This window comes from Dermochelys coriacea, chromosome 2 (genome assembly GCF_009764565.3).
Source record: "Dermochelys coriacea isolate rDerCor1 chromosome 2, rDerCor1.pri.v4, whole genome shotgun sequence".
In the NCBI taxonomy this organism is placed as follows: Eukaryota; Metazoa; Chordata; order Testudines; family Dermochelyidae; genus Dermochelys; species Dermochelys coriacea.
In genome coordinates this window covers 166,465,615-166,492,743 of record NC_050069.1, presented here as the reverse complement: position 1 = coordinate 166,492,743, position 27,129 = coordinate 166,465,615, and positions in this window count along the sequence as shown.

The window sequence follows — 27,129 nt, the reverse complement described above, 5'->3', positions numbered from 1 at the left end:
CAGAGGAGTTAGCCATTCTGGAATTACTCATGTAAGATGATTATTTTTCAATATTATCTCTATTGATTTTAGAGGAAAGTATTTGTTATGTCATTATGACACCCCCATAGGATATCAGCCAAAACAAAACTACCCCCAAGAAGTATAGAAAATTAAAGATAATGGTATGATTTCGTATCTAAAATATAACATAGCATACAGTTTTACTAAGTTGAAGAAGCACAGCTTCCTTCTTTAGAATAGACATCAGAAACCATTTAGAATGTTAGATAGGAACTGAAATCTAAAGCTTATAATAGTGGTTTTCAACCTTGTCCATATGGGGGAGGGGGAGAAACCACTTCCCATTTCACCAGGATCTAGCAGGGATCCTCCTCCCATTCCACAATATGGAAAGGGCACACTGACACCAGTTCATGACCCCATAGGGGTCACAACCTTCCCCATTTGAGAAACCATGGTTTCTAAGTAATCCATTTGGTATCTAATTAGGCCCAGTTTGCAAAATATCATATATATTTTACTTTACTCCATTGTTTGAAGCATAGCTATCATGAAAACATAATTTCACCATATATTAAACAAATATATTGTACTAATTGAAATTATTATTATGATAGGTTATCACTGTACGCACATTAACAAATTTCAGTTCATTTTCCCTCCTAGTTTTACTTTTTTTTTTAAAAAAGGGTGGTGGGGGGAATAGTCACATTTTTATGGCCATTCACTTAAAGTATAAAACCTGGACAAATAGATCTAAATCTTGAATTCTTAATTTAATGTTTCAACTTTTCTTTACTTTATTCTTCCTAAAGTTTTGAATTTAATTGCTTTATTTAATAAGATACAATATTCTATTAATAGGGGACACAATAATTAATGTCCCTTTTTGCTGATGAGTCTTTCAGTTCACATAAAGTGCTCTTCAATTATGAATAAAACATCAATCTTTTGTGCAAAATCTCAGTTTATTGCCAAGTGTTCCCAAGGTCTTAAAGCTTTTCAGTAGAAGCTGACTAAAATAGATATCAAATATTGTTCTTTGTTTTCTTGCATTGACAGTGGCTTTCTTCCATTTTATTTTTAAGATTAACATAATGACAGAAAAGCCATTAACGTTAGAGGTGACATATACAAAGTTCAAGAAAAAAGTGGCAGGGATGTGTTGAACATCTCTATAATCCTACAAAAAGGGAATAAATTGGAAAAACAAGGCAATTGCATTTTTAAATAAACCAAAAATAACATCTGCTTAATAGAAAAAATATTTCAAGGACAAACACTTATCTTCTACCTCTCTTGCTAAAGAAGTATGTGTATTCGTGTTTTGGAACTAGGGGTACTGGGAGTGCTGCCACACTCCCAGCTTGAAAGTGATTTCCATTATATACAAGGTTTACAGTTTGGTTCGATGGTTTTCAGCATCCCCACTATACAAATTGTTCCAGCACCCCTGTTTCCAATGCGTAGTTAAAGAAGGTACACAGAATATACCTCAGGTTGTACAAGTAAATAATGCAAACAGGAAGTAACACAGGGATAGTAACATCGCATTATTAGTATGATAGTAGTAAGAAGTCAGTTTATGCAGTTTCTGAACAACATGTCAGGAAGAGACGATGATATCATTGCCCATAATCAAGACATATGGGTTGGTGCAACTTTGTCAGATTCCATAGGAAAGTCAGAATGATTTTGTGTTGGCATTTTAGTCTAGGAGTATTTCTTTTTATTCTTTTGTGTTGTAGGTGGTAGATTTGTTGAGGCCAATCTTTCCTCTACCTGATCCTGGGATCATTAGATTGGGGCTCTAATTTGTTCCACAACTTCTATGCTTTGTATTTTTTTAGCCATTTCCTAGCTGTTATAGTTAAGATTCTGAGCAGGTGCTGTGCTATTTGTTGTGAAAGACTTTTCAATTTGTTTCCTTCCATAATAGGTTAGATTTTTATCTCGCTATCAGTAGAAGATGCCATTTACCTTGATCCTATATGGAGCGCTGTGCTCCTGGATACAATTACAGGATAGCAGTCTTATTCTTCACTTGCACACAAACAAAGAAAAATAATTTTTACATCCAATATCTTGCTTGTAAAATAGAAATCTAAACTGGTAGATTTGTGTTGCATGAAAAAGATGTCAGGGAATAGATTATTTTCATTTTGCAAGAATAATTTTAACAACCTGTCCTGCTTATGAGGAGTTTTACAAATACTTTCTGAATCCAGCAAGAAGAGAGAAACTCCTTATTATGGATCTTACAAGTTCCAACCACAACTGAAAATCCTGAAAGCTAAGACTTCCCATGTATCAAGAAGAAAATAAATCCTTAAAGTATTAGTAAATTCCTGTCTTTAAAACCTCGGACATCTAATCAGGAAACTTGAGGAATCAATTCAAAATACTTGGGGAAGCACATCATTTTCGTATTAAAACATTATAGATAATAGGTGCATCCGATGAAGTGAGCTGTAGCTCACGAAAGCTTATGCTCAAATAAATTTGTTAGTCTCTAAGGTGCTACAAGGCCTCCTTTTCTTTTTGTGAATACAGACTAACACGGCTGCTACTCTGAAACCTGTCATGTTCCCCTTGATTGTTTAGGAGCTTTAAGACATCAGTATTCCTCACCCAGTGTTGGATATTGCCGTAAAAGCACAAATGGACCCATTAATTATATAAAAAAGAGCCCTTTGAAAAGAAACATCCGAAATCACACAAGTTACAACTGATAAAACAATAGCAAGAGTGTAGGGAACTTCATCAGGCCCAGTAACAGATAAGCAGTGAAGGAATCTGGAGGAAACAAAAGAAGCCTTTTCCTTGCTACACTTTAACTTTCATCCACCATTATGGAAAAGAAAAGACAGGGAAACGAAATTGCTGCAGGCAGCACTAATGTGCAGTATGGAGCCAGAGATCAGAGGGGTAACATGGCAGAGACAAAATCAATAAACTTCAAAAGGTTCTTCTGGTTCAGGTTGCATCTGTGTGATGTGCGTTTGTAAGATTTTGTTGAGAAAGGGCAGTGATTTGCTCTCCCCAAACTCTCTTTCTGTTTAATAGCTTTGGATTTTATAGGCAACTCAGTTGTATAAGAGTATTTGTTTCCATCTACTGAGGCCATTGAGCCTGTGGGAGCTTTCTGCTGTGCCTATTGACCTTGGAGCTACAGTGCGGTAATAAACTGTTTGCCATGGTTGTAGACTCTGGTAAAGTAGCCCCTTAAGACTTGTTCTGTCTCCTTCCTCACCACAAGCTTACATTCAGTCATAATCAAAACCAAGAGCTAGCTTGGAGCTAAAAGCAAACTAAAGAAGTTGCACTTGATGAGCTAGATAATAACTGTGAATCTTCTACTAGAATCCTCCTTTGTGAAAAAGGGAAGAAAATCAAGACTCAGGGCAGGCTAGGGTAGGGGAGTTAATGTAATAACTGCAGAAGATTATTAGTACAAATGCTCTGTGTGTGTAACTATGAATGACCTTCCCAATTTGTCAATCTATAGTTCAAATCAAGCAATTGTATACCAGACATACACAACTGAGTGACACTTTCTTTTATAGTCCTTAAGTACAATCTTGGCAATTTACAATCTTCCATTCCTGCAGGATGGGAATGACTTTCTTACAGTCATTCAGTGCTTATACAGTGGAATTCATCCTACATGGTATGTAATCCACTGTAAGGGGAATTCTGCAAATAAATCATGGGGGAAGATATGGCCCACTGATGCCACTACATTAGCACTGTTACATGTCATCTTAGCTGAAAGGTCAAGATAAAAATGTACAGGTACTATTAGATCAATATGGAAAGTGGCCTGGATTGGTAGAAGTATATGTTGCACTTGATTATCTGATATTAGTCTTTTCCATCTCAACCTTCCATGATCTGTGAGCACATAGTGTGAGGAAAGAAAGAAACAGTGCTCTTCTGACATGCATGCGTGCTCTCTCTCTATATATATACACATACACACACACACACAATTTTTACAGCTAACTAATTCTTCACTAATATTTGAATAATGGAGCTTAGAGATGGAAAAGAACTATCAGTCTGTCTTTCAGGTGGGGGAGATACGGGGTGTGGACCTATATAATTGGTGTTAATAGGAGCTTTTCCAGGATCAATTATATAACATTCACATTGAATATCAAAAAGTACTATTCCAGAAGTAAGATACAACCTGATGTGAGTAAGGTTGGCAGAATCTAGTTCTGAACTGATAATATTTTTAAATCCTAGCTAAGAGATACATTTCAGCTTAGCTTCCTCTAGAATCAGATAAATAAAATTTGAATACATTTTATAGAGACGAGATACTTAATCATGTTCTGTTGAGAGATTAGTCTGGGAATCTTTTGCAATATCTAAGTAGAACTAGGATTTACCTTCTGAAAATGAATATTCAAACCTGTGGATTTCCACTTATATTCTAATGATGTATGCTTTCTTATGGGAATTGGATACTTTCTGTGCATCAATACCTTTGACAGTGTCTTTTTCTGGAAAATCATCTCACAATTTATTAGATCTATATAATTGAGTTGCATTCATATATTCTGACCTTTCTTTGTGTTCTATAATTTGACTGTCTGCCAGTATCAACCAACTTTCCTGAAGTTTGTTAGCCTTTTAATTGGAAGACAAGATGGGTGAGGTAATGTCTTTTATTGAACACCTCTGGCTTAGAAAGACACTTATAGGTATTTTATTTATATTGATATTGCTTTAACTATTGCAGCTTCTGGATTATACTAGTTCCTTCCACGGGGTGATAAGGGATAGATAGAATGTTTTACCAATGAGCAGAGAGAGCTTTTTATATTTATAATGAAAGTTGTATTAAAATTTTTAATTCTGTAGGCATTTTCTCCTTACTGTATATGATGGAATACACTCTTGTATTCACACCCTACATACTACTGTAAAAATCTTTGTGCAAAATATGTGATGTATCATTTGAAAACTAACAACGTGGTCGTTAATATAATGGTGAAATGTATGTAGCAACATTGTATGCCAAGTTATGAACATAAGCTGAAATCATGACTGATGTGTGTGTTTACCAGACAAGTCTGTGAAGTGGGTAAATCTGTTTCACAAAGACAAATGACAAGTTGATGCCCCAGCCAGGTTTCATCAAAGCTGATGGGCCGTCACCTATCAAATGGCCATTCAGCAAAAGAAACAGGTAAAAAGAAACAGCATAGAACTTCTTTCACCATGAGACATTATGTAACCTTCTTGGTTGTTTGAATAAGCTTTGCTTTGAGGAGTAACGTTCAGGAAAATGCATCTGAAAAATGAGTGGCAAAAACACCCCAAGTTATCTCTTCCTGTGCCTCTCTGTCTTTTACCTAAGAGACAAAAGAAAACAACCATTGGCCCTTGGGAGCAGATTCTGGCCTGAGAATTTGGTTAGCGGTGCTAATGGAACCATCTTGAAACAAGTCTGGTTTAAGTTTAAAAAATGTTTTATTTTTATTTTTGTTGTAACCATTTCTGACTTGAGTACTCACTTAAAACCCCTCTCTTTGTGGTTACATTTGTCTTATTTTTGAATGAAAACTAATCCAGTGTTATGAACTGTGTGGGTAACTCCATTTAAAGTGGCAAGCCATTGTACCTTGATCCCCTTAGAGGGGCAACAGACCAAATATATCTGAATGCCTAGGAGAGGGCTGCACAGTGGTAAGCACACATTTTTTTGAAAGATTTGGGATTAGGAGTTTGTTGGCATCATCCCACAAGTGATAACCAAGGCTGGTAAAAAGTAGGGTGTGACTAGTGTGTGCTCACTGCTTGCTGGGGTCAAAGCTGCTGAACCAGAGCTGTAGATATACACAGACACTCAGGGTGTGACCTGTATGCTTTCAGGCTGATTGTCAGCAACCAAAGTTGGAAGCTACAATAGCAAGCATGGTAAGGTACCCAAGTTTGCAGGGCAGGGATGACACAGACTGTCACTGGTCTGCATTGCACCCCAGAATGTCATACTGTACTTTTGCAAAATGGTGCAGGAGGGGGTGAGGGGTGCAGGCTCTGGGAGGGAGTTTGGGAGCAGGCTCCGGGCTGGGGGTGGGGGTGTTGGAGGGGGTGAGGGGTGCAGGCTCTGGGAGAGAGTTTGGGGGTGGGGGTGCAGAAGGAGGGGGTGCAGGGTTGAGGGCTGTGGGGTGTGGCTGGGGATCAGGGGTTTGGGAGGGGGCTGAGGGCTAGGGCAGAGGGTTGGGGTGAGGGCTGTGGGGTTCATGATACAGGAGGGGGCTCAGGATTAGGGCAGAGGGTTGGGGTGCGGGGTGTGAGGGCTGTGGCTGGGGATGAGTTTGGGGTGCAGGCAGGCTGCCCTGGGGCTAGGGCCAGAGAGGAGGACTCCCTCCAGCCCTCTCCCCGCCGGCAGCAGTGAGCTCTGGGGGAGGGCCCCCCCCAGCAGCACACTCACCCAGTACCACTGTCACTGCACGTGCTCCTAGGGCCCCTCTCAGATCCAGGAAGCCTCCTCGCCTCCCCTGTGGTGGGGGTGTATGTGTGGGGAGGGGCTGCCATCACATGTGCACCTCCTCCCCTGCTGCCCTTCACTGTAGCCTCATTGAGGGTGAGTGATGGGGCTGTCCCTTGCCCAGCATGGGGCAGGAGTGGTGACTGTGGGCGGGGAGGGGGAAGGCCCTGTGCTGGTGGAGGGTCCTGCCAGAAAATGTAAGGGTCCAAGGTGGAAGGTCAGGGTAAGGGCATCCTGCCCTGCTACTAGTGAATGGGGGGCACTCGGACCCTGCAGCGGCAGTTCATGACTGAAGCAAGCAGGGCATGGAGCTGCATGGGAGAGGCAGGGACTCTCATGGCTGGGCACAGGGGAGGTGCATGGGGGCAGCAAGTGGGGCCCAGGGGCCATTGGGGGACGTGTGTGGGGGGGTGGCAGGCGGGGCCGGGGGAGAGACCTGGCCCCAAACATTGGTGGATCTGGGCCCCAGAGCCCTGAATATTGCTGGAGCCTGGGCACTACGGGCCCATATCACTCACCGCCCTGCCCCTCTGTACCCTTCAATGATATCAGGAGAGGGGTAAAAACTTTTGGTTACAGATTTTGCTGGCCAGAGAGGTGGCAGAAGGCTACATGATTAGTGTGAAATGGAGTCAAGGGAGACAAAACTTTTTAATTATGGAAATGTGTACAGTGTAGCTTATATAAACAAGATCCATGCTATGAAAGTATTTGGCTGTCCATTATGCAGCATGAAAGGAGTTAAAGAAAAACTTTTTAAAGAACAGGAATGGGGAAAAGAGCATAATTTCTCCAGGGAATATACCTGTGTCTGCTGATTGCAAGGCAATTTTGATTCTACAGAAGCTTACATTACTTTCTGATATACTTCTTGTAGGAATGTATTTCAGCATTGACGTGTGCTTCCTATAATGAAAGGGGCTGCTATAATGTGTATCTTCTTCTGTTGCTTAAAATAGAATTAAAATCTATGTAAATGTGAAGGGCAATTACCTTTTTCCCTCCACTACAGGAAGGTTCTGATTCTTGCTCACCCTCATTGTAAAATAATATGAACACTGCTCCTAGAAAAAGGCTAATGCAACAATTAGAATATATCTATCCAGCCTTGGATCAAGCTGGATTATAATTTATCTGTTGAATTCCTTACAATCATGCCATCCCCCTTCTCTATAAGAGAGCCTGATTTGCCTTTTAATAAACCTTACTTGAAATAGACTAGACTTTCCCTAGTGTTCAAATAAATGAGAGAAACATAAGTATTACTTCTTCAGTCAAATCAATCTATTTTTCATTTACAAAGGGAGTATTTTGCTAGAAAATATTTAATTTGAATTCAGCATTAGTGAAATCCAGAATAATTTTTCTGAGAAAAAGAAAGGCATGTTGCTTTGCTATTGTCAAATTATATTACAAGATATAGCATATACTTATATGTATATATACACAAGCTTATACATTCAGATATAGATAGATAGATAGATCTATATATGATAATCTATATCTAATGTAATCTATGTACATACACACATCATGTAATATATATTGTATATGTATTGTATATATGTAACACTGGTTAGTTTTGCAAAGCTTTGTCATGTTGATTTTAGAGGAATATAGTGAGCGCCTTTAAAAAGTTGTCTTTTTACTTTTTTTAAAATGGTCAGATATTGATGTCATGAACAAAGTAATACTCCATTTGAGAGAAAAATATAGTTTTTTGGATGGTGAACATAAGAATGGCCATATTGGGTCAGACCAAATGTCCATTTAGTCTAATATCCTGTCTTCCGACAGTGGTCAATGCCAGTTGCTCCAGAGGGAATGAACAGAACAGGTAATCAGCAAGTGATCCATCCCCTGTTGCTCATTCCCAGCTTCTGACAAAAGGAGGCTAGGGACACCATCTCTGCCCATCCTGGCTAATAGCCATTGATGGATCTATCCTCCATGAATTTATCTAGTTTTAGCTGGTTGTTTTTTTTTTTGGTGGAGGGGACACCTACTTTAATATTGAATCCCTTTTCATCCAGCATAGATAATTCCACAAACTCCTGTAAAATGTTGTCTAGTGATGGGTGGGACTGGTTAAAAAACGTCTTTTAGGCTTGTACATCGACCTGGGAATATTATTTGGCTAGGCAGAGAATATTCTCCATGTGCACTACTTACACTCTTGTCAGTGTCGGATATTGTAATTTGGTCTGGTACACCAAATCGCTCATGGAGAGTTTACATATGGGATACATTGTATGCCGAAGACTCTTCATTTCTGTTAGCAAGGAAAAATTAAGGAATAGTCTTTGGGATTAGTGCAGCACTTGCAAGGATATGCTGAGCTATCTGGGCTGCCTCTATAGGGCAGGGAACTATTATATCAGAAATAGGAAAAATAAAGTTTAGCTAGGAATGGGGGAGGCCATCAACACGTGTCTTTTAGGGACTGGGGCCTAAAATACAAGAAAATATCTATTTGAGCATGCTGAAATCCTAGTACATACGTGCCGAGATTACCCATAATCCTCCCCAATTCTGTTTTCTCATTCTTGAATTCAGTGGGATTACTCACACAGTTGCTCATGTAGCTAAGTGTTTGCGGAATTGGCTCTAAATCCAATTTTTTTATGTAGTATATGGAAATTGCAGCTTCCTAAAACAGTTTCCATATTGTCTAAACATCGATGCAAGACTGACTGATTCAGCTATTGTACCCGTTTGTGAACACGCTGGCTCTAAATTTTAATGGAGTCATCCAGTATAGTTTTATAATTATCCCTCAGTTTTATCTGCATGGTTTTACTTACTACATTCTCTTCTTTGATTCACAAACTTAGTCACTAAATTTACTATTACAAACTGGCACTGAATTAAATACTGATTTATGAACCGCTTCATCTTGCAGCACAGGATTTCCCAAATAATCCTGGCTCCGGGGCTAGGTTTCTCTGGACAGTGGTTTGCTTATTATGATGGTCTGCCATCTCAATCCTGTTCTTGTTTTAAAAAGAAAGTAGTTCTCCAAACTCCTTTTTTGGAGAGGGTCAGGGGGGAAGATGGCATAGTTAGTTGAGGGGAATAGCTGAGGCAAAGGGACACAGATAAATCATACAGGATGGATTTTTTTGCCAGAGGTTTGTTGGAGTGGAAGATGGAATCTGAAATCTTGCCTAGAGGAAGAGGCTATCGGAGAGAATGGAAAAGGAATCAATAACAAATAATCTCTGTAGGCTATTTTGGTGTTTTTCACTATTTTTGAGGGAAACTGAGGTGCTGTGGGAAACTGTCTGTGAGCTCAGCACTGTATGGACTATAATCAAACCATGGTCAGAGCACAGAGTCTCGTGTAGTAGAAAATCCACCAGGAGGAGGCATTACAGTGGCCCATGGAGTTTGCAACACCTACTCCCCCTGGATGTAAGGGCCCAGGGCATAGGCAGTTTGGCCTAGCAGTCACAGCAGAGCTTGTGTCCACAGGTCAAGAACAGCCTTGAGGCCATAGTCAGCAAGCAGGAATCAGAGTAATCACTAGAGCTGGGATCAAGAGGCAAGAATCAGAGTAAGACTGGGGTCAACAATGGAAATCAGAGGTAGTTACCCGGCTAGACTCAGGAGGCAAGAGTTAGGGTCAGGCTGGGGTTCGAGATTGGAGATCAGAAAGCAAGGTGCAGTCTGGAGTCACAGAAAACCAGATACCTACATGGTTGCCGAGACAACTTTCTGGGCCATCCTCCGGGGTTAAATAATGAGCGTGGACCAATCAGAAGGCCACAGGATTCTATCACTCTGGATCCTTGTTCTTTGCACCTTCTCTCCACAGTGCTCCTTGGACATAGCTCTATGTGATCGCCTGGTGTAATGTGGGAATATCAGCTACTCTAGACTCCAGGTACCCAGGAGCTAGTCCCATGGATTCTTACATGAGAGAGCCATTACAGACTGAAAGTCTGATCAAGGTCACTTGGGTTCACAAAATAAACTGTCCTCCTTGCCTATTCATAATTACTACCTATGCTTGCTGACTTACTATCCCAAAATGATACTTTGGGGTAGCACTAGTGTTGTCATCAAAAGTCTTGGCATGGTAGATAAGAAGACAGCTAAAAAAAGGGAAAGAGATAAGAAAAACTGTGTGTGTGGACAAATAACTTTGATTGCAATGCTCTGATTTGGAAAATAAAATTAGTGGGGAGAGAGAGTTGAACATGTTTCAGAACTGTACAGCATTCAAAGAAGCAATACATAGTATCTTTTCTGTACTAATCAGCTTCTGATTTTGCTGTCATTCAAGTCCAATTAAAATTAATTTAGTGGTACTAATTCCCTTCCCCTCCCTCACCGCCCACGGTATTCAATTGTCTTACATACAGAATGTAAAACACGTACATAATAAAAAAGATCTTTCTTTTTCATTACATTTTTTAAGGGTCTTCAGTGATTTTCTGGAACCATTGCAGCAAATTGTAAGTGATGTATGAAATGAGAAATTCCTGGCCACCCAATGCCCAGAGGAAATTCAGACACAGCTTCGCAATTGCTATTGCTATGAACATTGCAGCACTATCTTTATTTCTCAAAGGAGATAAGGGTATTCCAACCTTCCTTTCTGTCCTTACCTGTAAACTCACTAGATTAGTTAGTTAACAGTTTTTGGAGAAAGTCGTCCATTTCACACAGTCCCCGCCTTTCCAGAAGTTTCCCCCCCCCCCATCCTCCTGCAAAAAAACCCCATCAAATATTTTGATCTTTTCAAATATGTAGGGAGTTTCTTATGTATTCTGTTTATTTGTAACTCCCTGGTATTAGAGATTAATCCAAATCTAACCTTTGGATCCTAAAATTTAGGAGGAAGTTTAGACTGCTTGGAACTTTGTGTCTCGTTGGGCCCATCTGTCTTCTCTAAAACTTGTTTTCTAGGTCACTGTGAACCTCATTAAAATGGCTACGTGAAGAAAAAGGAAGTCACAGAAAGATTACTTGGCACAGCATGATTGCCGACTCTGGGTTGGCCTCTGTGAGGCTCAGAGTGCCCTTACACCCCAGAATGTTCAGCAACATCACAGGAGAGGGCCATAAGTCAAAAGGAAATCTGTAGGCTCTCTCTGTGGTTGTAGTTTATACTGCAATAGCACCTACCGGTCGCAACTAAAATTGAACCCTCCTTATGCCATATGCTGCACACACACATAGTAATAGACATCCCTGCCTTGAATATACAAGGCAGAGTCCAAGAAAAGACAGCTTTTCCAGTGTTGTGGACATCATACACCAGCATAACAGCCACATTATCCTTGGTACAGCTCTGCTTGCTGATTCAGAGGGGATGGAGACACAACACTGTCTCACCCCCTTTACATAGCTAGCTCTTAGAGGGACACTACAAGGAAGACGGGGACCTGCTCCCTGGCCTATTATTTCCAACTGTTGCACAGAGATGTGGGTCTGGGAAGAGTATCATTCTCTCTCTCTCTCTCTCTCTCTCTCTCTCTCTCACACACACACACACACACACACACACACACACACACACACACTTTACAAAAAAACCCCAACAAATTGTTTTAAGATTTTGGTTTGGGTTTTTTTTTGTTTTAAGAACACCAGTATCATCTAAAAGGTTAACTTTAGTTGTATATTTTGAAGAATTTCATTGTTTCACAGTAGATTAACTTGATGATGTTCTAAATGGTGTAACACAAGTTACCTCTTTTTAAAAATAAATCAATTTCCTTTGGGTTCAATTTCAGATTAAGTTTATCACAGGCCATTTGTAAATATTTCAGTTCTTCTTCAAAGGTTTTAGCATGCACCAGGATATCTTCTAGGTACAACAAACAGGGTGAGAGAGCCATGCCATATAATACCCTCTCAATTAGCCTTTCAGATGTGTTTGCACAAGCTGAATGCCATCACTTTAAATTGTCATAGACCTTGTCCTACTATGAAACACTTTCCCCCCTGTCCTTTGGATACACTTCTACTTGCCCATACCCATTCTTAAAACCCAGTGTGGAAAACTAGACTGAACTTGCTACAGCATCAAGGGAATCATCTATTTGTGGTAATGGACAATAATCCTTTAAAAGACTTTACTAATTTTTCTATAATCCACATAGAATCTGATCTGATACTTCCACCTTTTATTTTAATCAGGACTAGGGTGAGGCCCAAGGATTGGTTGAAGGCTCAATTATGCCTTTATAATACATTTCCTCAGTGCCAATATATAAGTTGTTTCACCCGAGTCACAGTTTTAAATGTAATTTCCAGACTAAATTTGTAAGGCACTGTTTCTGATATTTATTACAGTTATTAGCCATAAAGAAATTCAAACAAATTATTAGCTCATTCACTATGTTGGCTTCCCAGTGTTGCTTAAATTTCAGAAGTCCAATTTTCAAACATAATTTTCTCAATTTTTGAAGGGATGGATGTTCCCCCCAGTTAGTTTTAGATCCCTATACCTTAGCCTTTTTACCATAACTTCCATTCTTGAGCCAGTGTCCACTATTCCCATACACTATACAGACCCTATTACACACTCAATAGCTGAACTCCCATTATTGTTGAACTGCCTAGATCTAAACAAAAATGGTGGGGCTGATTCTTGTACCTCCAAGCTTTGACCCCTTCAGATTGGTGTACCCCCATTTCACAAGCTGGGTGATAGGGCTTTGACTAGTCACTTGTGATGCTCCATTCTGGCCAGCCTTATATCCACAACAGTCCTTTTCATGGCTTTTTTTTTTCAGAGTATCAGCGTTTAACTGACCTGCCTCCCTTAATAGTTGCATTATTGCTGATTTCCCTTGTTTTATAAAACTCAATGTATCACTTTCTAATTGTTCAAAAATGTCACACACCAGATTAGAACCCCCTCTTTCATCATACATATTAGACACAGAATCATACTTATAGGGCACCTTAAGGTGATTCTCTTCTTCAGTAGTGGCTACTTCCTCTTCTGGTGGACTGATGCAAGGAAAGATTCAAGTTCTGTGGAAAATTCCAAAACCTCTTCAAATATCTTTGGTGTCCTTTTACTGGTCTTCATCTACATGTCCAAATCCAGCTGAGAATCTATAAATTGGTTGATTGCCAGTTTATCTTGGAAATCCTTGCTAGTATCTGGATATGTCAGGAACAAAAGTCTACGGACCTTCTGTCACTTCAGGTGGAGCCTCTTCTGTCTTCTTCTTGTTCTTAGCTGTGTTTCGGCCAGCTTGGATTCATGGCTGGCTCCAACCAACATTTCAAAGCCTTTTACCAGATCTGGATAACTCAATCTCTTTTCTGGGGGTGAGTTGTGTAGCGCCATCAGAGTTGGGTCACTCAAGTTGGCTGCTAGGAAACCCCCTTTCTGTTCCATATTTCAGCCAGTCATTTAAAACTGTGATATTAAACTGAGCCAAATAAGTCTCCCAGGGAGTTTCTCCCTCCTAGTTAGCGGACTTTTGCATAACTTGAACTGGGAAGACATATCCGCCCTGGGACTCTGTAGGTTACAAAAGGAATAGAACACTGTTGTAAATGTTCTTAACCAAGTTCTCTGGCTGGCCCAATTCTACATCTAGGTGGCTGCCTTTCATGGTGTACTGCAACCCTTTGATTATCTTCTGTAAGTGATTTTTCAGCTCATCTCTGTTGCAAGTTCCAAGTTGGCTAGAGATTTTTTAGTCTCCCCTATTTCATAAAAAAAGTCTGGTCCATGGCAGGTAGGTTGTTGGCCATCTCATCAATCTATATTGTCATTCCATACTGGGTGTGTTGCAGCTGAGCTTCTCAGTCTATCTGGGCATCTTGTAGTTGCTGCTCCAACAGGTTTTTTTCTCCATCTGCAAGTCATCTTCCAGTCCTTTTTGAGAAACCTCCAGATGCTGGTAGTTCCTTTTGTGAAGCCTCTTGTTTTAGGTCTTGTTTTTAATTATTTTGGCAATCTTTGAGATGTGCAAGCTCCTCCATTATTTGTTCCATCTTGGTTCAAGAGAAATAGTGCCCACAGTTTCTCTCCCTTGAAACTGGATCCACACCAATATTACTCTTTTTGATCAAGTGGCTAGCCAAAGTTTGGGTCTCCGCAGGATTTTTCTATTAGGAGGAGAAAGTGATGACAGAGTCACGTGTCTCTGATGAAATCCTGTTTATTTACAAAAAAAATGCAAATTCCTATTTCCCTGAACACAGGAGGAATCAAACAATAGGAGACAGTTATTTGCTCACAGTTCCAAGTCCCTTTTTGTCAGCACTCAGCCACAAAAACTCTCATGTCATCCTGAGACAAGTTGTAGTACCCGTGCTTGTTCAGGCTGTGTCTGGCTTTTTGCTCCTTGAGTGTCTTTCTGTGGTGTTTCTTCTGCTCCCCTCTGTCACACACACACATCTCTACTAAAGCAATACCCAGCAAAACCCCTACATCCACATGTCCCTTTGTTTTGGGCATTGACCTGGGCCTATTTTAGGTGGACACAGCTATTGTTTCAGATTTCTGGGGTTCCCTAAAGAAGCTTGACTATCTTAAATTAAGGGTAGCAGTTACATCCATCAGCTTCAGTAAACTTCTAGAGAGATGTCAGCATCTATGTGAGACAAAGGGCTTTCTAATATGTAAGACTGAATCAGTAAGATAATCTGCTTTGTAATATGCTTTCCTATTGATTGGTGTAGTCTACACTCTTCTCAATTTCAACTCTGATTTTACTTTGTAGTTTGAATCATGTGCCAATAAACTTTGCTTGTATTGGAGATAAATAGATCTGGATGTGGCATCTGCTAAGTCTGAGTGCCTTGGAGACAAAGAAACTGAGCTCAATATTTAAACTTCTAGCATTCCACAGCCAAATCCAGTTAGGAGGCCTAATATCACATTTATCATAATTTAGCACTTTCAGTGCTGAGGAGCTGTCTATCTTGTTCAGGGTATTGAGTGCATGTGTCACAGGATTGGATGTATGTATGTGGAGGAGGAGGAAGATACATTTTGTAGACATACTGGTTTCTTATCACCTGTATGTTCCTAGCTGCAACATTATAGAAACAGGTGCTTTACTTGACTGTGGCCATGTTCAGCATCTCTTGGAATAGGTGAAAAGGAAGTGATGAGGTGCTACTCTGGGTTAGTGGGGGACAGCAGGACACAGAGTGGCCAGTATAGATAAATGGCACAACAAAACCTCTTTTGAAATGAGCAGTGCTGCTAACATGGACAAAATCTCTCTGTCACTATGTCTTGCACTATTACATCTGTGAACTGGGGGGTTCAGCAGGTAGTTGCTGAAGGTGGAAGGGCAAGGAAGAAGAGAAGAGCAGCTAGTCCTATACGAAAAGAGGAAGAGTCAAGGGAGACTACACCAAATATGAGCCCCAGGAGGATACAGGATGGGTTGAAGAGGATTATAAGGGAAAATAGGAATGGAAAGAACTTGCAGCCAGAGGGAACAGGGGAGAGACTGGAGAATAGCACTGTCACCAGGAAAAGGCAGGTCTATGTGATAGGGGACTCTTTATTGAGAAGAATAGACAGGCCTGTAACTAGAGCTGATCCTGAGAATAGAAGGGTGTGCTGTCTTCCAGGTGCTAAGATACGGGATGTAGACCTGAGGTTGAAAAGGATCCTAAAGGGAGCGGGAAAGAATCCCCTAATTATCCTTCATGTGAGAACAAATGATACGGCTAGATTCTTGCCGGAAAGTATTAAGGGAGACTATGCTAGGCTGGGGAAGACGCTTAAGGAAATCGAGGCTCAGGTGATCTTTAGTGAGATCCTGCCTGTTCCTAGAGAAGGGCAACAAAGGTGTGACAAGATTATGACTGTCAACAGATGGCTTAGGCAGTGATGCTATAAGGAGGGCTTTGGGATGTATGGCCACTGGGAGGCATTCATGGACAGAGGATAGTTCTCTCGGGATGGACTTCATCTGAGTAGGGAAGGAAATAGACTTCTAGGATGGAGGCTGGCACAACTGATAAAGAGAGCTTTAAACTAGGAATTTGGAGGAGATGGTTGGGAGATGTCCAGGTAATCTCCACGCCAGATTTTAGCATTGAGAGGGAAGAAGATGAAGTAAGAAAAGATACAGCTGTGGGTAGGAGAATGTATATAAGGAGCGAGGGCAATGTGGATACCAGTCTAATAGGTTATACTGGCTGTAGAATGACTGTGCCTAATAGGGTACAAAATGTGAGCGAGGCCAAACAGCAAAAATTAAGATGTTTGTACAGCAATGCGAGGAGTCTAGGTAACAAAATGGAGGAACTAGAGCTACTGGTGCAGGAAGTGAAACCAGATATTATAGGGAAACAGAAACATGGTGGAATAGTAGTCATGACTGGACTACAGGTATTGAAGGGTATGTGCTGTTTAGGAAAGACAGAAATAAAGGTAAAGGTGGTGGAGTAGCATAGTACATCAATGATGAGGTAGAATGTAAAGAAGAAGTGATGCAATGGATAAGACAGAGTCCGTCTGGGTAAAAATTACATTGGGGAGATAACTAGTAGAGCCTCTCCTACGATAGTGCTTGGGGTGTGCTATAGACCTCTGGGATATAATTTGGATATGGATAGAGCCCTTTTTAATGTCTTTAATAAAGTAAATACTAATGGAAACTGCGTGATCATGGGAGACTTTAACTTCCCAGATATAGACTGGAGGACCAGTGCTAGTAATAATAATAGGGCTCAGATTTTCCTAGATGCGATAGCTGATGGATTCCTTCATCAAGTAGTTGCTGAACCGATTAGAGGGGATGCCATTTTAGATTTAATTTTGGTGAGTAGCGAGGACCTCATAGAAGAAATGGTTGTAGGGGATAATCTTGGTTCAAGTGATCATGAGCTAATTCAGTTCAAACTGAACGGAAGGATTAACAAAAATAAATCTGCAACTAGAGTTTTTGATTTCAAAAGGGCTGACTTTCAAAAATTAAGGAAATTAGTTAGGGAAGTGGATTGGACTGAAGAATTTATGGATCTAAAGGTAGAGGAGGCCTGGGATTACTTTAAATCAAAGCTGCAGAAGCTATGGAAGCCTGTATCCCAAGAAAGGGGAAAAAATTCATAGGAAGGAGTTGTAGACCAAGCTGGATGAGCAAGCATCTTAGAGAGGTGATTAAGAAGAAACAGAAAGCGTACAGGGAGTGGAAGATGAGAGGGATCAGCAAGGAAAGCTACCTTATTGAGGTCAGAACACGTAGGGATAAAGTGAGACAGGCTAAAAGTCGAGTCGAGTTGGACGTTGCAAAGGGAATTAAAACCAATAGTAAAAGGTTCTATAGTCATATAAATAAGAAGAAAACTAAGAAAGAAGAAGTGGGGCCGCTAAACACTGAGGATGGAGTGGAGGTTAAAGATAATCTAGGCATGGCCCAATATCTAAACAAATACTTTGCCTCAGTCTTTAATAAGGCTTAAGAGGATCTTAGGGATAATGGTAGCATGACAAATGGGAATGAGGATATGGAGGTAGATATTACCATATCTGAAGTAGAAGCGAAACTCAAACAGCTTAATGGGACTAAATCGGGGGGCCCAGATAATCTTCATCCAAGAATATTAAAGGAATTGGCACCTGAAATTGCAAGCCCATTAGCAAGAATTTTTAATGAATCTGTAAACTCAGGAGTTGTACTGAATGATTGGAGAATTGCTAATAATAGTTCCTATTTTTAAGAAAGGAAAAAAAGTGATCCAGGTAACTACAGGCCAGTTAGTTTGACATCTGTAGTATGCAAGGTCCTGGAAAAAATTTTGAAGGAGAAATTAGTTAAGGACATTGAAGTCAATGGTAAATGGGACAAAATACAACATGGTTTTACAAAATGTAGATCGTGCCAAACCAACCTGATCTCCTTCTTTGAAAAAGTAACAGATTTTTTAGTTAAAGGAAACGCAGTGGATCTAATTTACCTAGATTTCAGTAAGGTGTTTGATACCGTGCCACATGGGGAATTATTAGTTAAATTGGAAAAGATGGGGATCAATATGAACATCAAAAGGTGGATAAGGAATTGGTTAAAGGGGAGACTACAACGGGTCCTACTGAAAGGCGAACTGTCAGACTGGAGGGAGGTTACCAGTGGAGTTCCTCAGGGATCAGTTTTGGGACCAATCTTATTTAATCTTTTTATTACTGACCTTGGCACAAAAAGTGGGAGTGTGCTAATAAAGTTTGCAGATGATACAAAGCTGGGAGGTATTGCCAATTCAGAGAAGGATCGGGATATTATACAGGAGGATCTGGATGACCTTGTAAACTGGAGTAATAGTAATAGAATGAAATTTAATAGTGAGAAGTGTAAGGTTATGCATTTAGGGATTAATAACAAGAATTTTTGTTATAAGCTGGGGACGCATCAATTAGAAGTAACGGAAGAGGAGAAGGACCTTGGAGTACTGGTTGATCATAGCATGACTATGAGCTGCCATTGTGATATGGCTGTAAAAAAAGCGAATGCGGTTTTGGGATGCATCAGGAGAGGTATTTCCAGTAAGGATAAGGAGGTTTGAGTACCATTATACAAGGCACTGGTGAGACCTCACCTGGAATACCGTGTGCAGTTCTGGTCTCTCATGTTTAAAAAGGATGAATTCAAACTGGAGCAGGTACAGAGAAGGTCTACTAGGATGATGCGAGGAATGGAAAACTTGTCTTATGAAAGGAGACTTAAGGAGCTTGGCTTGTTTAGCCTAACTAAAAGAAGGTTGAGGGGAGATATGATTGCTCTCTATAAATATATCAGAGGGATAAATACAGGAGAGGGAGAGGAATTATTTAAGTTTAGCACCAATGTGGACACAAGAACAAATGGGTATAAACTGGCCATCAGGAAGTTTAGACTTGAAATTAGACGAAGGTTTCTAACCATCAGAGGAGTGAAGTTTTGGAATAGCCTTCCAAGGGAAGCAGTGGGGGCAAAAGATCTATCTGGCTTTAAGATTCTACTCGATAAGTTTATGGAAGAGATGGTATGATGGGATAATGCGATTTTGGTAATTAATTGATCTTTAAATATTCAGGGTAAATAGGCCTAATTCTCTGAGATGGGATATTAGATGGAAGGGATCTGAGTTACCCAGGAAAGAATTTTCTGTAGTATCTGGCTGGTGAATCTTGCCCATATGCTCAGGGTTTAGCTGATCGCCATATTTGGGGTCGGGAAGGAGTTTTCCTCCAGGGCAGATTGGAAGAGGCCCTGGAGGTTTTTCGCCTTCCTCTGTAGCATGGGGCATGGGTCACTTGAGGGAGGCTTCTCTGCTCCTTGAAGTCTTTAAACCACGATTTGAGGACTTCAATAGCTCAGACATAGGTGAGGTTTTTCGTAGGAGTGGGTGGGTGAGATTCTGTGTCCTGCATTGTGCAGGAGGTCGAACTAGATGATCAGAATGGTCCCTTCTGACCTTAGTATTTATGAATCTATGAACTAGACTGCCAAGGAGGGTATGTCTGCACTGCAGTCATGAGGTGGAATCGCAGGATGTTATACCTGAGCTAGCTCTGATCTGGCTAGCTCAAAGCTAGCTTGTGCAACAATAGTAGTGAAGCCACTGCAAGACAGACAGTGGCACAGGATAGCTGCTGGACTATGTATGCAGGGTGCTGGGAGGGTGGGACTAGCCCATGCAGCTTCACTGCTATTGTTACTTGAACTAGCTTTGATCTAGATTGAAGCTAGCTCAGGAATATCTGTGTGTGCAACAATCACACATCTTGATTGCAGTGTAGCACACATAGCCAGAGAGAGAGAAAAAAAACACCCACATCTGCCCATCTAAATAAACCCCTCTGTTCATGTTACACCCACATCCTTTCTCTAGCATGAGAAACACTACAGCAGTAGTCTCCCACTGCATTTTGTCCTGCCCCACCCACTCCTGTACCCACATCTTGGCTCCTGCTCCAAACCCCGTTTCCTCCTGGCTCCTATCTTCTGGGATGCCTCTCAAACTCCTGCCACTGTCCCCTCACCGTACATCTCTTCCCCCTTCTCACCTTTCTCCTGTTCCTCACCCCTTTACATTTGAGTCAGGCTGCTTCCTCCTTGCTGCCTGAGCATGTTGTGATAATTGGGCTTACAAATTTACCCTAACAGTGAGCTCAGCTGTAAAAAGTATGTAAAATTTAATAAGATGTCACAAAGGGAGACAGAAAGACTGAATTAGTCTAAACAAAAAGGCCTAATGATATAACTCAAAACATAACTAACTGTGTTAAAATCATGCCCGGTAAACAAAAACATGTGGATCTAATAATCAGTAAACCAACATCAGTGTGTTAAAAAAACCTAAGCTTAATTAGTAAACAAAATAATGAGTACCTGGGCTATTCTACCCACCATTGCTTTTGTAAGACCTTAAAAATAGAGACTTGGGGAGGGGGCGGAGGAGAACAAATGAAAGCTACTGAAGTGAGCTTCACCATCATGGCTGCTATCCCCACTGCCTCCTAGGACCCTGGACCTTCTTTGTACTAATCTGAAAGATGTTCTGATCAGATCGGAAGCCCCTACTCTTTCCAGCTGAATGCCAAACACAGGGGTGAAAGTAAGGCGGGTGATTTACCAGTATGCTGAGGCCAGCTCTGGCCTCTGGAAGAGGTTGGGCCTAGGGCGGAAGGGGCAGGGCTGAGGGAGTCAGAGCCAGCCCCAGCCCACCCTGTAAGGTAAGTGCCCCCCTCCTTCTCCTCCTCCTCCACTCCCCCACTGGGGTAGCAGCAGCAGCCGGGGGCTCAGGGGGCTATTTAAAGGGCCCGGGGCACCTCTGCTTCTACTGCCCCGGTCCTTTAATTAGCCACTGGAGCCCTGGGGAAGCGGCGGGGCTCCAGCGGCTATTTAAAGGACTAGGGCGGCAGATGCAGCTGGAGCCCTGGCCTTTTAAATAACCCCTGGAGCCCCGGCTACCCCAGGGCTCTGGAGGCTATTTAAAGGGCCTGCAGCTCCCCTGCTTCTACGGCCCTGGTCCTTTAAATAGCCTCCAGAGCCCTGGGGTAGCAGTGGCGGGGCTCTGGCGGCTATTTAAAGGGCTGGGGTGGTAGAAACAGAGGTGCCCTGGGCCCTTTAAATAGCTGCTGGAGCCCCGCAGCCACTACCCTAGGGCTCCAGCTGTGGGGCTCTGGGAGCAATTTAAAGGACCTGGGGTCCCAGCCACTGCTGGGAGCCCCAGGCCCTTTAAATTGCTCCACGGGGACAGGGCCAGCTTTAGGATTTTTGCTGCCCCAAGCAAAAAAAATTTTGGCTGCCCCTGCTTTTTTTATGTTCCCCCGAACCCGGCTCCGCCCCAACTCCACCCCTTCCCCAAATCCCCAGCCCCGCCTCCTCCTGCCGTGCTGCATTCCCCCTCCCATTGCTTGCTGCGGCTCCTCCCCCCGCCCTAGCAGAGGCGAAAGTAAGCCGGTACGCTTCGGTACGGTTCCTCTACCCCCACACCCTCGCTCACCTCCGCTCCGCCTGCTCCCCTGAATACGCCGCCACTCCCTCGCCTGAGAGGGAGGGGGGAGAAGTGGAGCGGCAGCATGTTCAGGGGAGCAGACGGAGCCGAGGTGAGCAAGGGGGGGAGTAGAGGAACCGTACGGGGGCATACCGGCTTACTTTCACCTCTGCCCAAACACCACCTGAAATGAAATGGGATTGGACTTTAACAACAGCTCCAGCCCCAACTTCCTTTCTTTTCCACAAAAGGGCATTTATTACCATCTTGCATTTCAACTAAAAGCCTGTCAAACCATGGTACTAAGCAGGCTAAAGTCTCTGTACACCAAACCCTGAACCTTGTTTAACACTGTTTAATGTTAGATAGTAACTAAGTTATGTTAACATCTTTTAGCCCCTGTATTCCATTCAAATTAATACAACAGGCACCAGTAGGGGGCACACTGAGAATGCAGGAGAGAGCGTCTCCCTGCTTTCAGGTTTGGTGCCTGACCCCGCATTAGAACACCAGGAGCACTTGAAGGGAAAGTCCTGCTCAGCCCCTGCAGCCCCCAGCAATGATAATAAAAGTTGTTCTGTGGAGATGCTGCAGGCACCAACTCTCAGCGCTGGGAGCTGTGAAGGAATGGAGCCCTAGACTGTTTGGGGCTCCACCCTGCCTGAGGGCTTGAGCCCAAGAGACTAATTACTGGCCAGCCAAGTTCAGAGGACCTGGGCGCCAGAGACAGCTAATTTCCCCTTTTCCAGACTGCCTGTCTAGGACCAAGACAGCAAGGGGGCGTGACCTCCCACTGAGACGGTCAGGGAGGAATGGCCACACGTTCTTACAGTAGCCTATTTATTTATTGTTGCTGTAAATGTTGCAGTTGCAAAAGAGGCCACTGGAATAAGAACACATTTGTTATTATATTAGATAGATGACATTATAATTATGAAATGTATAATTTATTCAATTGCCCATTTAACTTAGCAGCATCCAGTTTATTTGAGTTTTGAATCAGAAGTAAAACATATCCAGGCAATACTGTGTCAAGATAACATCTATTCTTTGCCACTTATTGAAGCTTTTTGGCAACATAAGTTTGTTAAGCTTGAAAGAGAGAGAGAGAGAGAGAGAGAGAGACAGCAATGAATAAAACAATTATTTTTTCATGCTAAATTGTCCTTTTTGCTCTTCAGTTACTCATAAAAGGAAGCAGCTGTACAGCAAAAATATTATTTGCAAATCGAGCAAAATTCCTGCAGTATTTGTGCATTTCCTTCTCCTGTTCATCAAAACATTATGCTGCATTTTGTTAGCCATTGCATCATCTCTTTATACTTTGACAGTACTTACATTTTCAGGATAAATACCTTGTGACCACTTGTCTTGGGACAGTGCAGCCAATGAAGATCAATAACTGGCTTTTATCTCATGGGATCTATACATACACTAACTGTAGTCATCAGGTTTCAGTGTGGATTTAGAACAAACCTATGCAAGTTCAGGAATTTTCAGAACATCAGTGTCCCTTTGGCAGGCAGAGTTTCTACATTCAATTTGTGCCTGCCTTTTGTGACTATATTTCAACCTCAGACATGAACCTCAGATTTTATGCCTCTAACTACCTGATTATGGACAGAAATCAAGTGGCTATCGATCCAAGGACTAGGATTTCTGTTTTTAAATAATTTTGTAGGAACACAAATATGGACACAAATTTTGCAGGTGCAAGTTTTGCCTATGCAAATGAAAACCAAGCTTCGGCCTTTCTATAAAATTAAACCTTAATTTCATAGCATTGTTCCATCTAGTTTGATGAGCCTTTGCATCTTTCCAATAGCAAAAGCTATGTGTTTATATTTTACCTGATGGTGGAGAATTGGCCAATGGAACTTAAATGTTGCTTTGGATAGTTAGTTTCTCTCTACAGAAGATGCCATTGTGTATTCAGTCAGCTTATATTTGTTGTTGTTGTTGTTGTTGTTTTTTTCTGTGTTCAGGAAGGAAAGAAAGATGAAAATGCCAAGTACTTAATCTTAACATTTAATAGGTAGGATCATTAAATAAGATATGAAACAGCAGTCAAAGATTTAGAAAGGAACATCAAGAATAGCAGAACAGGATAATTTGCTACACATATCTAATATGATTCTCCCTCTTTGACAGTGTAACTTATTTGCAGTGCATTTCACCAGCTCTAAATCTCCTCTGGCTCTTTGCCAAAACCTCTCTCTCTCCATTTTCTATTCCCCCTGTGCTGTCTAATTAATCTCCTCCAAGAAGTTTCTCTCTGGTTGGAGGTTTAGTTTAGTTTTTTATTTGCGCCTATTTTATTTGTTTTAAATATTGCTTAAACTTTGTTCATCTTTTTGTTTCTGTACCTTCACAAAAACTTTTTAACCTACTTTCTATATCTTTTGATTCACCATCCATCTTGTTCTGCCTTTTACCTGAATGATCTTGTCTGTTTTCTGTATATAAAAAGAGTTCAAATATGTGCATTACCTTTCACAGCACTAATGTTGTGGGTGCTCTTAATGTTCCACTATGATTATGATGGATTGTATTTATTATTGTCATTTACTTGTATTTCAGTGGCACCTGCTCACTCCAACCAAGATTGGAGGTTCACTCTATAAACAGAATAAGAAATTGACTCTGTCTGAAGAGTTTTCAAATGGTGGGAGAAAGGAAGGGGCTTGCAGATGGATAATTTCATCTGAGACACAGAAAGATGAAGAGATTTACAGGAAGCCTATGGCAGAAGTAGGATCTGAATTCAGATCTGCTGCACCCCTACCTATAATCTGACCACAAGATGGTATTCCAGTTCTAAAAGAACATTGCCTTTTAAAGAGAGAGTATCCGTCTATAGCTGTTGATTCTACCAATTCTCTTAAGTCTAGAATATTGATGCAAAGGATAGTCAGACAAACTGATTGATTGTTTTCAGCTAATTTCAATTCAGTACAATGAAAATAGCTTCCAACTAAGCAGTTTTGCTTGTGCATTTTATCCCATAATGAAGTGGCACTGCCTCGGAAGTGGGCTACCTTAGCAGCACCAGTCTTAGAGTAATCCTCATTTGAGCACTGGCTGAGGTAAACACACATTCCTACTTAGTTCCAGAAGCCTTGGCAGCTGTTGCACAAAGGAAAAAGATACGTATTCTCAGGGTGTGTCTACTTTGCAGATCCAATACATTCAATTTATCTCAGCTGTATTTGCAAGACATGGAAAAGCCAAAAGGAAGCATGGATATTTGCATGTAGAATAATAGCATGGAGGTCATCCTAAGTCCCGTACTGTTATGAAGGCTAAAAAACACAGGTGATGCCTAGGAAGGCAACTATCTGTTGGGGAGGAGAGGATTGGCTGAGTTGTGTTGCCATCAAAACTGCCAAGTTGTGATAACTGTGAGCACATTCTTTTCCACTCAGAACATTTTTGCTTACCGCCTGGTACAGAACTTTTTTTTTTAAACTATGCAAGCATTTCTGATGATTTGATGACTGGGTAACAGGATTTATCTGTTCAAAGGGTAGGTATATTTTTTGATCAAGCTGCATATTTTGATAATTCAGTTGCACACTTGGACCATTGGATTTTATATATTTTTCTGAGCACTCTGTTTTGATTTGGTAATCAACCAGTCTACTTCAGTAAGTTTTATATTGTAGCACAATAATTGAGGGATTTTCATACATTTCAGAACAAAGCAGCACAATTTTCTATTCCACTTGCAGATGTCAGTGCCTTTTCCAGGGTGGTGCTGGGGTTGGCCAACCCACAGACAATTACTTTAATCAGAAGCTAAGCTTTTATTTAAAGGAGGGAGAAAAAAAAACCTTTCAAATGTGCACTGAAAGCTGGCATTTCTGAGTCTGCCGATAACAAATCTGAAAGAAAAACTGTGAAAAGTATGAACGCTCCCATTGATCTCCATGGGGCGTTAACTCTAAAGATTGCTCTAGGGGCACAGTTTGTATGTCAGTCAAGCTTCATTAACTCGATGGCTGTACTGCATATTCATCGAGTGCAAAGATTACAAAGGGAGATTTTTTTCTTCTTATGATCACAGCTATCTCTTAAGATTTAAACCTAAGCCTGCAGGCTCAGCATTGGTGATGGGGGGGGGGGGAGGAAAGGTACCTTCTCTGAGGTCTGGCCTATGTTTGAAAGTTATACCCATATAACCATTTAATTAGAGGTGTGATTCCTCCCCTCCAAAAAAATGTAATCCTCTCTCCCCCCAGGGTGGGGTCAGTTATGCCAGGAAAAAGGTGCCTTACAGCATATTCTCCTTCCCACATAGGTATGGTGCATTCACACTAGGGGTAGTTGTATCTTTTTAAATATATTGATACAGTTAAAGCAGGACAACTTTTGTGTGTAGACAAGCCCTGATTCTGGTTGTGGCCATATCAGCTGCTCTGCAACAGGAATAGGAAGAGGGGCTCAGTTACGTATGCCCTATCAGATAGAACTTCTCCCTCAGCTCCTCCTTCTTCTCTCTCTGGCCTTTCTGAGATGCAGAGCAGGAAGCTGTGGGCTGGGGGCTGTCCATGAATTACATAGTGCATTAAAGGGTGAGTGGTCCCTTAATGTTGTGTGTTTTGTTTCAGTGTTACAAAGAGTGGGTGGTCTTGAAAATGACCCAGAAATGTGTTAGGACAGCCTCTTGGAGCCTTTGATGTGTGGGACATGACCTGTCCAAGAAACAGGTACCTGGGCTTCTGAATTTATGCTTACATCCATGCTGGGATTTGTTAGCACCAATGTAGCTGCACTGGTTCCAAGCCCCTAGTGCCAATGTAAAAAGTGGTGTCAAAATAAGGTGAGCTGCCCTCCTAAAAGCCATTATTTTACAGTTGTGCAGTGCACTTTATATGAGGGATTTGCATCAGTGTAGCTATACTAATATAGTCCCCCCAGCCACCTACTGTAGACACATCCTTAATTTTAGAACTATACTTGTCAAAAGGACACTGTCAGGTAATTTAGAACCCCAAATTTAGAGTTTTATTGGTGGGGGAAAAACAATATTAATAAATATTTCATGAAATAAAAAATAAAATGATTTCCACATTTCCTTGCCACTGAAGTTATAGTTGGCTGACATGATGCGTGATTATGTTTTAGAATATACAATGCAGAATGATCTCTTTTTACAGGGGCATCTCTATTGATAAGTTCCAGGTTCCTACTAATTTTTTTTT